The sequence below is a fragment of the Meles meles genome, chromosome 3 (assembly GCF_922984935.1).
Source record: "Meles meles chromosome 3, mMelMel3.1 paternal haplotype, whole genome shotgun sequence".
NCBI classification, from domain to species: domain Eukaryota; kingdom Metazoa; phylum Chordata; class Mammalia; order Carnivora; family Mustelidae; genus Meles; species Meles meles.
Genome location: NC_060068.1, coordinates 174,220,616 through 174,233,890, shown reverse-complemented (window position 1 = coordinate 174,233,890; position 13,275 = coordinate 174,220,616). Strand labels below are relative to the sequence as shown.

The 13,275-nt window shown below is 36.9% G+C and overlaps 1 non-coding gene across 1 annotated transcript; it reads right to left on the bottom strand.

Moving 5' to 3' along the window:
- Positions 1–4,162: 4,162 nt before the first annotated feature.
- On the bottom strand, positions 4,163–4,299 carry LOC123939436. The gene has a single exon (XR_006817847.1). It is a non-coding gene; the product is annotated as a U4 spliceosomal RNA (small nuclear RNA).
- Positions 4,300–13,275: the final 8,976 nt, after the last annotated feature.

Sequence of the window (13,275 nt, the reverse complement as noted above, 5' to 3'; positions counted from 1 at the left end):
TAAAAAGAAAACTTAGTGAAGTAAAAAAAAAAAAAACCTTAGTGAAGTACTTTCTCACACTGTTGAATGACTCGGAGTGACAGTGATGTTGTCATGACGATCAAATGAGCTCAGAGAGGCATGATGCCAGGAGAACTGGAGAAGCACACGGGATCCCGTGCACGTGCAGTTTGGACCAGTGAGTGTGCAGGTTGAGACGGATTGAATTTTCGAGGTGAAATGTAACTCTTATTATATCACTCTCATTTCTGTAAAATCTATGCCAAACAGAAGTAAATATATAAACTGATAGTCTATATTATATTATATTATATTTTGTGTATAATATACAATTATATATTTTGTATGTATATACTACATATATACAATTTACATTTGTATATTGTATATATAATATATAAAGTACAGAATTATATAATATACAGTGTATATTGTATATATAATGTAAAATATATATTATCGTTGTGCATATATACATAATATATAATGCATATATACATAATATACATACATAATATATATACCTAATATACAGTATGTTTATATCCTTCAAGCTTACCAAAATGTCCATGTGTTATCCTGCTTTTGGAAATGCGTAGATAGAGGGATAGATAGATAAATAGATAGAAGGTAGAAAGCATGGTGTTTTGTTAAGACAGCCACAGCAAACAAATATAAATACCTTGATCTGAAGCAGGAGAACCAAGAGGCCATGAGGAAATGACTATGATGAGATGGAAATATGGTTTTCATCAGGACAGACACAAGTTAGGACACATTAGCGGGAATGCTAGGAAGAGAGTAATGAGTAAGTCACATACGATTCCACCTCTCATCAAACTTGTTTGCTAATGAATACAACCCATTACTATTTTTTTTAAACAAAGAGTGTTTTCTAAAAAAGGGTATATTTACTTGACAGAGAAAGAGAGGGAGAGCATGCAGGGTGTTGGTGGGGGGTGGGTTGCCAAGGGATAGGGAGAAACAGAATCTCAAGCATACTCTGCATTGAGCACAGAGCCTGACAGGAGACTTGAACTCACAACCTTGACATCGTGACCTGAGCTGAAACCAAGAGTCAGATGTTTAACTGACTGAGCCTTCCAGGTGTCCCACAACCTATTATTTTTAATGTAAATACGTACATATTAATTTCTTCCCCAAACCTCTGCTTTCCCTCAACGTATCACAGACCTATTCTAATTTTGATAAACACATACACAAATTGCTATTTTAATAGGTCCAAAATCTTTCATTTTATGAGAGTACAATAGTTTTATTAAAAATATGACTTTTGGCAGTTAGGTTGTTCCTAAGTTTCACTACCATAAAACTCCACAGTGCAGTTTTGAAGGTGTTAAATTTCCCTGGGATTAAAATTTTGCTGCTGAAGACTTTATTGCCATCAGATGAATGTGTTTTGGCATGTTAAAGCGGAATTGGGAAAAGTTTCAGAAATCATCAATAAACCACTCATGCATCCTAAAGATGCGACAAACCTTTTTACAAAAATTATTATTATTCTACTTATTATGTAAGGGAGTAACACTATCATGAAAATGAATTTAGTCGAGCGCTGTATTTGTTATTGAAGTAAGTTCATACTTCAGTATTTAATATTTAGGATGTAATATGTATTTAATATTAAGGATGTAATTTCATGTATTTTGTACAATATTATGAGTGTTTTATTCCTCATTAATTAGTATACTGAAATTCAATATCAATGCAATATGTTTCTGCAGTTTTTTATTATTTATCTTAACAATTTTATACATGTTAATTGCTGCATTTCAAAAATGCCAAAGTCTTAGAAAATGGTTCTCAGAAACTGCTTCATAAAATATCTATGCCCTTACTACTAAGGCTTTTTTTCTTCTTCTCTTTAACTAGTGACAAAGGCAATTTTGGCCAAATTTACAAAAAAGCAAAAAAACAAGTTTCATATTACAAGTTGTTTCTGGATGGACTGAATTTCCTCTCTTTCCTCTCAGTTTGGTTTTGAAATCAGATTAGACTTACTTTTAGTTAGGAGAAGAATCCCACCTCCAGTCCGTTTTGTTTTCTAGTTCATGAACTATTTTATTGAAAATATTTCCATTTCATTTTAACAGAGCTTCAGTGCTTCTGCCACTTAAGTCTTCCATTAAACTTTTTAATACACCCTTCTCCTTTGAAATGTATTTCTCTATATTTGATCAAAGCTTCCTGTAACAATGCAACGTCTTTTGAGTGTGATTCCTACTTCTGATATGGTGCACATTCTATGGGCTTTGAGAAAGAAGCTGGGTAAGTAAATCTCATTGACATTTTCTTGGATATGTTTGTTATTATCTATCTCTTGGTATGTTTACATTCTAAGGACACCATCCTTTAGTGTAGCTAAATAATTCATGTGGGGAAAAAAAAAGTAAGATTTGCAGGGAAGCAGTGTTAGATCTCCTTATTTTTTCTTAAGTCTTTTTTCACAAAAGAGCAGATGTACCGGAGAAAAATACACCAAAGATTTGGTCTGATTTCTCCCAGTAAGGAGAAATTCAGTGTATAGTGAAGAGACCTGACAGTTAGTATACAATTTCCAAGAATAGCAAAGAGCATACTACAAGAGGAAAGTGTATGCCATATATGAATGATTCGTTTCCTTTTATCCTTTCTTTGCTTTTGTTAGGTTCTTGACATCAACCAAGTAGCACATGAATAAATGAAATACTTGTAGTCTCCAGAGTAGTTCAAGAAGGGGAAGAGAACATTAAAAAAGTTTTGTTAAAAAAATAACCACCATCCCTGGGCTGAAGTGGTTTGTTACTACGTATGGTTGCGTGTTTGTCCTGCAAAGGGACCTCAGGCTTGTTGGCTGAGTCTCTATGTTCCATGCAGTTCTAGAGCACTGCGGACCATTGGGGGAGTTCAAGGTACACGTACTCCTCATTCTTGAGTTGAGGTTGAGACTGGATTTCTCTGTATGTTACACTAGGCTTTTAAATTTTCAGACTTAGGGCACCTGGGTGGCTCAGTGGGTTAAAGCCTCTGCCCTCGGCTCAGGTCATGGTCCCAGGGTCCTGGGATTGAGCCCCGCATTGGGCTCTCTGCTCAACAGGGAACCTGTTTCCCTTCCTCTCTCTCTCTGCCTGCCTCTCTGCCTACTTGTGATCTCTGTCTGTCAAAAAAACAAAACAAAACAAAACTTAAAATTTCAGGCTTTAACCATGAGAGACTGTGGTCTCTGAGAGACAAACTCAGGGTTTTGGAGGGGGGACCTGAAGGGTGGGGTCAGACTGGTATTGGGTATTGTGGAGGGCACGTATTGCATGGAGCACTGGGTGTGGTGCATAAACAATGAATTTTGGAACACTGAAAAAGATAAAATTAAATCAAAAAACAAATTAGGCTTCTGCCTGGTGGGTCCTATCTTTATCTGTCTCCATCTTCCGGAATTCTGCTAGAGTGGAGATCCTTACAGCCCCTTCCCTCTCCACACAGCATGCAGTTCCACCAGGAACTTCCAGGTCCCCCAGAAGAAGCGCTTTTTTATCTCCTACATTAGGTCTCCAACATTGAGCAGATGCAAAAGGAACATGGGATAAGTAACCTAGACTAGGAGTTCCAAGTCTTAGTAAAACAGGCTTGTGTTCAAAGGCAGCAGCTTCTACCAGAAAGGTCTGTAGCTTATAGGCTTCAGCTACAGGCTGTGTCTGCTGTGTGTGTAGTTTGTACACCCAGAAGAAGATGCCTTCATCATGCTACATATTCTGGCACAAGTTGACCACAGCAGGGGTTTCCAATGGAGAGTTTGGGTGTACAATCCCCCATTTCCTGTGTGAATGTGAATGTGAATATGTCGGTATACTTGAAGGTAGCTCTGAAGATGACTTACAGAGATAGTAGACAGATTGGTTAAGAATTCAGGAACTTTGGCTACTATTAAAGAATTGCTTCACAAACATTCCCTTAAAAAAATAAGGTTAATATACATCAGGAAGATGGGAATGAGATGAAAGAAAATCCCCAATTTGAGGCAATAAGTCCTTTGATTAAGAGACTTCTCTAATGTTAAAGCTGGAAATGCAAATGAAGCTGGCTGTCCGCTGAGCAGCATTCTATAGGGAAATCAGCTCTATCCTGACTCTGCTGATGGGAATTCTCCCAGCCTGAGATGTGGTCACCTTAAAACAGGTGAAGTTAATCTGGAAGGTATTTGACTTTCTGGGGTGAGCCTTTGGTGGGTCTACGTATTTCAATTAGCAATAATCGCGCCTCGGATAAACCTCATTGGCTACGATACTGCCACTGCGCAAAGCTGGGTCTACGTATTTCAAACATTAGGTATTTTTACTCATTCCAGGTTAAAATAGTGGTGAGTCACTAAAAAAATAAGAGTGTGCATCGTTGACTAGAACAAGTATGGAGCGCCTTGCCTGGATATGGAGAAAGCTGCCTCCCAAAGCAGAACAAATATTGCAACGTTGAGAAGCCAAAAAGTAGAGATCCAAGGAAGAAGTGGCAAGGGGGAGAAAGGAGGGTTTAGTAGTAAGATAGAGAGTCAATAAAATAATGTGACTGTGGGAAGAAGTGACGACTGATGGGGCTCTACCGTACAGATGTAAAGGCTATAAGGAGGCAGGAATACTGGAAGCCCACTCCTAAGAGATGCGGAAGCACATTCTATTCTGGCCTGGTGTAATTTGGGAAGTGTTGTCCGTTATGCTCAACCTTCAGGGTCAGATACCCCCCCCAAATTTGGTTTGGGTTATGTGACTAATGATGACATTCACACACAAACACACATGCAGACACACACACACACACACCCCAAGAAGATATGAAAAAGTATATTACTTAAATAATTGATGACTCGGGAGAGAGCAGGGCAGGCTTCTCAAGTGAATATGAAATGTCTTGGAACGATAACACATCTAGGATTTTACTGTGGTTAGCACTGGGGTCAGGGTGAGGGTTTTTGTGCAGGGGTTTGTGTGGTTTGAATCTCCAGCTGATGCTAGAGGAGGGAGCACCCAAGCCTCCCAATCAGCTTGCCAGCTCACCCCAGCGTGGGACGCGAAGGTAAGAGGAAGGGGTGAGACCGAAATCTACCAGCAGTCAAATACGAGTTAAAGGCATCAGAGACATCATCATGGCCACCACCTGCTGAAACCGACGGGAGGCCCTCGGATGACCTTGTTCAGACCAAGGAGCTCAGCATGAACTGGAATGGAAAGTGGAACAAGGGAATGCCGCGGAGTTGGCCACAGCCATGCCTTAATTGATTTCTGAAGCTTGTGTTAAAAACATGAAATTTAATGTAGTCTCAATCAAATCCTTAATGGTTTTTATGATAGGACAAAACAGAAAAGAAAGCCCAAGCGATCAGCTCAAATACGGGTGTGAAACACGGCAACATAGCCTTGCCATTTAGGGCCGGTTGTAGAAAGACTGCATTGTTTAATAAACGATGCTAAGACCGTTCGGATGAACTCTGAGTCCCTGTCGCCTCCCCATATGGCAACAAATTTCAGATGGATTTTACTTCCTATCAAAATTATAGAACTGCTATCATATTGGGGGCAGTCTTTTTTTTTTTTTTTTTAAGTTTTGGGATATAGATACATTTTGCATTTCTAAAACCAGAGGTCAGAAAGTTAAAGAATTACTACTTATAGGGAAGGTAGCTATGGCATCTTCCAGAGGTTTTCCTCTCAGAAGAGAGGGGCTATCCCTTCCATCTCTTCTTCTTGGTCTCTTTTCCACAGACGGTGAGTACAAGGGTCTCAGACTAGAAATATTAACCCCGTGCTCCGAAAGGAGAGGCGTTCCTGAATGATTCTGTGGAAGGGGGATGTATGCAAACTTAGGGTCTCTCATCTTTTCTGGGAGAGAGAAATAAATTCTTATCTTATTTAAGCTTCAATCCTATTTAATCACTTCTTAACTGGGAAGTGGCAATGAAAGCTCTTGCAAGGTAATTGGGAAAAAATAACATTGGAGGCAAAAGATATGAGAAAAGCATTCCTCATAAATTCACAGTAGAAAGAATCCAAAGGTACTGTCTTTGGCAAGGAAAATGCAAATAGCCCTTATGAAGATCAATTTGACAATGAAATCAAAGGATGGAGAAGGGACTCATTCAACAATTAAATCATCTCAACAGATTTCAAAAGTATGGGTACAGAGTTCTGTCTAAATTGGAAAAATTTATTTACAAGTAAAAATTTGGCTAGATAAAAATTTACAATCATATTGAGGAATGATATTCATTCACTAGAAATATAGATTAGCTTGGGCATCAAGTATATAAACATTGAATTTAAAACAAAAGAGTAAAGAGAGGTAGATTTGGTTCATTTGAAGTGGGGGTAGGCTAGTAATTTTATTTTAGGGACTCTTTTTAAAAAAATTTTTTAAAAGATTGCATTTATTTATTTGACAGACAGAGATCTCAAGCAGGCAGAGAAGCAGGCAGAGAGAGAGGAGGAGGCAGGCTCCCGGCTGAGCAGAGAGCCTGATGGGGGGTCTCCATACCAGGACCCTGGGATCATGACCTGAGCAGAAGCCAGAGGCTTTAAACCACTGAGCTACCCAGGTGCCCCTAGGCTGGTAATTTTAATGTAAAAATCCAATCCTATGTCTGTGGAACAGTACATGTACAGAAAACTAATGTATAGAAAGTAAATCCTTTCCGTAGATTGTATCAATCCAGTCAGTAGAGATGATACTAATCTGAATGTGCTGATTTAGTTGATTTTAATATTTATTGCTGTAAATGAATCTGAATTTCTAATGAACATGATGATTTAACCTACTCTATCACAAGTTAGGAAATCATTATTGCTAAAAAAATAAATAAGTAAATAAAGTTTTGACTTTGAATTTTTAAAGGTGCTAAAGAATTTTCTTCAGTCTGAACCTTTTTTTTTTTTTACTTCTCAGGATACAAAAGAAACTATCAGTGGAAGAAATCTGGTTTTTAGAGTAAAAATGTACACTTTCTTTTTTTAAAAAGTAAGCACATTTCAAGATAAACAGCGTATATGTAAATTTATTTAAATATTTGTTAGCTCACAGAACAGAAATCTGATTTCTGGGTAAATTTGAATTGGGCAACTTCCCAAATTATGTTATTTAGAGATTGGATCTTTTAGTTATGAGTGGTAACACGCTTCTGACTATGATAATATCAATGGCATCTCGGCCTTATCCCTCCTTGAAAATGACACCACATGTGCATATTTACTTTACCTTTTTTGGCTTCTTTGTCCGTTAGCGGCATTACATGCAACGACTTAATTATCTGGATTGCACTGCCTTGCATTTGTAAATGAAGGACCCTCGCCACATCTTATGTTTTATGACAGAGATAAATTGCATTTCAGCAAATTAAGTTTTTATTCCAGTCCAGTTTTCACAGGTGGAGCTGTCTGAGCCAACAATTCCATTCCATTCCTTCTTTTCAGGAATTTCAAGTCAACACATTAAATATGATTTAGTGTGGCACTTGGCAAACATCTCAGGCAAGAAGGAACTTAGGATGAATTTTACAAAGAAATTGAGGAAATGGAATTGGAGACTTGAAGAACACGATGGGAAGTAAGGTAAATAGGGGTGCCGAAGTAACTTTTATATTATGTTTATATAGTATATGAGGGAAGTATTTTGTGCTTCACAAAATCAATGGACACCATGAGGCATATATCCTACAGCTATTCAAAAGTATAATAAGATCCAGGTGACATTTCATGTGTAAAAGCCTGGAAAATTCAAAACACATTCTTTTAATAGGCAAATAAGTAAATAATGCAGATACATCAAAACCTAATGATGTACTGTATGGCGACTAACATAACATAATAAAAAAATAAAATTAATTTAAAAAATAATGCTAGTTAGAAAATAAAAAAAATCTGGGGCGCCTGGGTGGCTCAGTGGGTTAAGCCTCTGCCTTCGGCTCGGGTCATGATCTCAGGGTCCTGGGATCGAGCCCCGCATCAGGCTCTCTGCTCTGCAGGGAGCCTGCTTCCTCCTCTCTCTCTCTCTCTGCCTACTTGTGATCTCTATCTGTCGAATTAATAAATAAAATCTTTAAAAAAAAAAAGAAAATAAAAAAAATCTAAAACAAATAAGGGATACTTTTGGTTGTGTGTTTTCCATAAATGTATGTAATTCTTGCCCTACAAAATCCAGGGATCATACATAAATGTATATAGAATAAAGTTTAGAATATTAAATCTTTTGAAAATATTGAGGAACCCAATGCTGTTAAAAAAAAAGAAAGAAAGAAAAGATAACAACTATACACTCTGGAGGGGAAAAAAGAATCTGAGCTTACTATAATGTGAATATAAGCAGGCAGATTCTAAAACGAAATGGAAATTTGCAAGAACAGAATGACAGAAGGTGAATATCTTGTCTTTAGCAGCTTTTAGCCTGAAGGCACACTGCAGTTCACTTCACATGTAGCAGCTAAAATTCTGGTAGGATATTCACGATCAGAGGGGCTTAAAAAAGCAGAAGAGAGAGGTGGGAAAAAACCACAGATGCTCCAAGGGGAGGGGTAGCACTCAGAACGGAAATGGAGACGGGAGTCATGTATTCTGACTTTAACAAAGTATAAGATACAATTTTACATCACTGGACCTAAAAGAAATAGGAAAACGTGTCTTATTCTCAAGAAAAAGACAAGAGATATTGACAATGCAATAATGCAGATGTTGGAATTATCAAACTAGGATTTTACACATGTATTTTTATATGCTTAATATTAATGCTTAATATTATGCCTAATATTGTAAAGAAAAATAAGTTTGCCATCAGTGAGAAGGTGAGAAAACATCAGGAGGAAGAGAGAACATATTAATACCAGTGAAAAGAAAATTCTAGAAGTGAAAATATATCTGAAAAATTTTCAATGTTGAATCCTTCTGAATTTGTTGAATAAACATTAAACTACCCCTACCTCTACCTTCATCTTCTGTGTATGTGAATCAGTAAACAAAATTCCCTCTTTTATAAGGACAACAGTCATATTGGATTGGGGCCCACCATAATGATTTCATTTCAACTTAATTAATTATATTTGCAAACACCCGATCCCAAGTATGGTCACATTCTGATGTGCTAGGGATTTGAATTTAAACATAAGGATTTTGGAGGGACACAATTCAAGCCATAAAAGGTTTAAAGGAAAAAGATAATATCATAAAGATACATTAATGGAAATTATATAATCTGAAAAAAGAAAGCGTTGAAAAAAAAGAAAACATAAGAGAACAACTTCTCATGGAAATTTTGGACAATTTCCAAACATCTGAAAAGAACGTGAAAGAACTTCATAGAGGAGAGAAAGAAATTATGGAAGAAAATTGAGTATGTGAAAATAGTGGTTGAGAGGCACCTGAGTGGCTCAGTTGGTTAAATGTCTGCATTTGGCTCAGATCATGATCCCAGAGTCCCAGTATCCAGCCCCTAGTTGGGCTCCCTGATCAGTGGGAAGCCTGCTTCTCCCTCTCCCTCTCCCTCTGCTTGTGCTCTCTCTCTCTCTCTCTGTCAAATAAATAAATAAAATCTTTAAAAAAGAATAAATTAAGTAGGGAATACCATATAGCTTAGGTAAGCACCATAACAATGGAGTGAAATTAAACCACCTCACTTTACTTTGATCACTTTTTCACAGTTGGCTTGTGTTAGCTACTACTTATACTTGACTTCATTCCCCTCATAAAATTCAAGGACGTACTCCTTGACTTTGAGAATTCCTGTCACTATTAGTTTCACATCTCTTCCTACTATCCACCTATCTTCACCTAATGCAGCAAACAATGAAAGTCGTCTTTGATGGCAGTCAGCATGGGCCAGCCACCAAACTTGAAGGGTTTGCTTCTATCCCATCTGTGTATCTGCAGACCTTTGCCTCCCCAGGATGAGCTCTGGTAAACTGTTCGTGTTCCAAAGGTCAAAGGATGGTTGTGCCAGTTAACTCAATTGTGTTGATCATTTAGCAACATATACATAAATTAAGTCAGCCCACCGTACACCTTAAAAATCACACTGTACAGCCTAAATGTATACAATTTTTATGAGTAAATCTACCTTAATGAAACTGGAAAACTTTTTTTTTTTTTTTTTAAAGAAGAAAAGGAACACTGTTCTAGCAGCTGTATCATGAATGTTTCTGCAGTGTCGGGGGATGGGGTTGTGCTCTCCTCCCCTTTGCAAAGCAATTTTTGACACAGTCCCTTCCCTTTGTCCTTGCAATTCCCGTATGTGCTTGTGGCCACCACAACTAATGATTAAATATATAAAAGCTGCTTTTTGCGGGATGACACAGCTTAGTTTGCCAAGTCTGACACTGAATGCTTTGATAGCCCAGGAAAGCCTTGAGTTCGGTGGCTATGACAGTTTACTGTTAAATGTTCACATCATGCCACGTTTGCACTGAAATTTTATGGTTTCAGCGGCAATTCCATGCAGTAATCAGTTTTGCATGTTTAATTGCGTATCTTCTATGAGTCATTTAGATGCAACTTCTTGAAAATATAGCCTTGATTTTGGGCAAGAGAAAACCTTAAATGTATGTAAAGCTTCATGATAATGCAGGGCTGAGGAAAACCAAGTAGAGACAGCTGGATGATTGAAGAGCAACATGTTGATTGGTAGGAAAGCAAATTAAAATATACTGTGCTATAAATACTTGCTTTTTCATTTAAAATCTCTGTTGGTAGATCTATGATGGTATTTGAAGTGCTCTTTACTTGGACATCACAGGAAAAAGGGGGAAAGTTATGACTTGGGTTCTTCCTGGCTAAGCTTTTTGGTAGTAACTTAGGTATTTATTACATCTTTTTATTCCCAGGACCTTCCTGATTGATCATGAGCACATTTATTATAGTTTATTTCACTGGGGCAAATTAGATTCATTAGATGAAATAAAGGTGTTTGTCTTTGTGAATCTAAGTGTGGAAACATCAAAACAAGTCAAAACTAACATTTCTTTACAGTTCAAAAATGTGTTTGGAAGGTTTAATCCAAATGGCCTATGATTATGAAATATGATTAAATAATTTTCAATAAGCTTTAAACTTAAATGCATACATATGGTAAAAATTAAAATGTTAGGAAAAGAAAATGCAGAAGATAGAGAAAATATTTCCTGTTCTCCTAAGTCCACATTTCTACTCCTCAGAGCTGATGGACTATTTTTACAATATTTAGCCTTCAAAAAAAAAAATCAAAGTTGGAATCTTTCTGAATAGATTATTATTCAGATAAAATAGTGATAATGATAGTTATACTGATGGTGGTGTCAGAAGCAACAATGAAATGGAACGGATCCTGTATGAATTTCTAGAGGATCATATTAAGTAAAGTTTATATATGACAAGCAGTATTTAAGATTCACAAAATAACAAACGTAAGACATGAAGGATACTGTTCCAAATAACGAGGACTTGAGGGGCACCTGTGTGGTTGAGTTGGTTAAGCGGCTGACTCTTGGTTTTGACTCAGGTGGTGATCTCTGGGTCCTGAGATGGAGCCCTGCCTTGGGCTCTATGTTCAGCAGGAAGTCGGCTTGTGGATTCTCTCTCCCTCTCTCTCTGCCTGTCCCCCTGCTCGTTCTGCCTCTCAGATAAATAAGTAAATCTTCAAATAACCAGGACTTGAAATCATATTGTTTTATCTAATAACACTTGCTCAATTTTTTATTTTGAATCAATAAAATAATTCTTGTAATGGTGAAGTTCTTTTCCTCTATTCCAGACCAACTCCTGTACGCCTTTCCTGAGAAGCACTGTTTGAATTTACAATGCACCACCCAGGGCCATTCCATATCTTTACAAGTATAGGCTAGATTTTAGGGAAAAGGAAAACTGCTTTGCTGGTCCTGTCATATGTTTCATGATATTGTCTTAATCTTGCTCCCCATCATTAGATATTAAGAATATTTTAAATTAATTTTTTAAAAAAGGAATGCACCAGTAAACATTTTGCTCAGTCTTTCCTTAAGAACATGAGCTAGAGTTCCACTGGAAATGTGTTCTTCAATCCAGTGGCTTCCAGCCATACGTGGCTATTGAGCAACAGAAAGGTGGCTGATGTGAATTTAGATGTTTTGGAGAGTATTAAATACATGCTTTATTTCCAAAATTTCATAAAAAAAGGGGACAATAAAAATCTCATTAGTGTTTTTATGTTGATTACATGTTTAAGTAATGATACTTTGGAAGTACGCTAAATATATTACTAAAATTAATGCCATATTTTTATTTTTACTTTTTAAATGTGTGGATACACACATGTATGCATAATATATCTATACACACGTACATGTATGTGTATGTAATATGTATGAGTATGTTATATTATATGTAAACATGCATAAGTATAATCAGTTAGAAAAGTGCATACCATATAGGCATATACAGAAATCAGTTTGTTTAGGTAACATTCTATTGTCACATATTTTTAATTAGTATAGCTTTAAAATAAAATTTGAAATCTGGCAGATCAAAACTCTAAATTTTATTTTCTTTGTCAGTCATGCTATTATGTCTTACTGATGTAGCTTTCCCTATTTCATACATTTAGAATCAGTTCATTTTGTTCCTTGGAAATAGTCATTTATTATTTTAAATGTGATTACATTGCTTTTATCAATTATTTTGATCAATGTGGACTCTTCCAATCTATTTGTATGGTGTAACTCTCTTCTTTTGATGTTTCCGTAAAATATATACATTTTATGTAAGTATCTTATGCATCTTCAGTAAGAAATATTATACAGGGGTGCCTGGGTGGCTCAGTGGGTTAAGCCTCTGCCTTCGGCTCAGGTCATGATCTCAGGGTCCTGGGATCAAGCCCCGCATCGGGCTCCCTGCTCAGCAGGGAGTCTGCTTCTCCCTCTGCTTCTGACCCTCCCCCTGCTTGTGCTCTCGTCCTTGCTCTCTCTCAAATAAATAAATAAAATTAAAAATATATATATTATACAAAACTCTCAGGACCGTATTTTATAATATTTGCTACTCCTATTAACATGAAATTTGAATGTTTGGATGGTGAATCATATATACCTACACCCTAAACTGATAAGGTAATAACTCCAATGTTGAAGTATTTTTCCCTCAGGGAAAAGACCACTTTGCTCAATGACTTGTCTCATTGTTACAGAACTGACAGAGATTCTTTCCAAACAAAAATTTCAAAGCGTTAACTTGTCTAACAAGGTCTCTGTAATTTAAGAAAAGGGGAAATGAATCCCGTGGGTACACCTCCCTTCACACTGTGCTG